The sequence below is a fragment of the Littorina saxatilis genome, linkage group LG4 (assembly GCF_037325665.1).
Source record: "Littorina saxatilis isolate snail1 linkage group LG4, US_GU_Lsax_2.0, whole genome shotgun sequence".
NCBI classification, from domain to species: Eukaryota; Metazoa; Mollusca; class Gastropoda; order Littorinimorpha; family Littorinidae; genus Littorina; species Littorina saxatilis.
This window is the reverse complement of record NC_090248.1, coordinates 2,654,674-2,655,694: the sequence shown is the minus strand read 5'-3', so window position 1 is coordinate 2,655,694 and position 1,021 is coordinate 2,654,674.

Below are 1,021 nucleotides of genomic sequence, written 5' to 3'. Positions count from 1 at the left end.
TTTGGTCTCAGTGTCACAAAAATATGACGATCTAATCAATCACTGATTTAAAAAACAAGTATGTTGCCCTATATCCATTGACATTCTTAGTGAAATAGATCTATTTGAAATAGTATTTCACTGCCCCGACCGGCGAACTTGTTGCCGGCTGTATTGAGCTTGTGTGTTCGTGTAGGCTTACTCAAAAAGTCAAAATCACAGTCGTCTCCGAAACAAGCAATAATCAGAGTTGGGGGGAAAACATTTCGTTTGTTCAGTTTTGTTTTGTTCTTGATAGTTTGTTTATCTCTCACACACACACACACACACACACACACACACACACACACACACACATATACATACATACATACACAAACACACGCGCGCACGCACACACATTGCACGTACGCGCACATACACACACGTACACTCCTACTGGGATATGCCTAACATACACGCACGCTTGCAAACACACACATAATACGCAAACGCAGTTTAATTTCCTCAATACAAGGCGAAAGGCACACACACACCACACACAAATAAACACACACACGCAGTCCCACACACACACACACACACACAACCCTCACACACACAAATAAACCCACACACGCAGTCAACCCCCCCCCCCACACACAACCCTCACACACACAAATAAACACACACACGCAGTCCAGCCCCCCCCCCCCCACACATACACACAACCCTCTCTGACACACACACCCGCCCAACCCCAGCGTCCAACTCAACTTTCACCAACAACCATACCCTACTCTCACTATCGCTCTCTCTCTCTCTCTCTCTCTCTCTCTCTCTCTCTCTCTCTCTCTCTCTCTCTCTCTCTCTCTCTCTCTCTCTCTCTCTCTCTCTCTCTCTCTCTCTCTCTCTCTCTCACACACACACACACACACACACACACACACACATACATACATACACAAACACACGCGCGCACGCACACACATTGCACGTACGCGCACATACACACACCTACTGAGATATGCCTAACATACACGGACGCTTGCAAACACACACA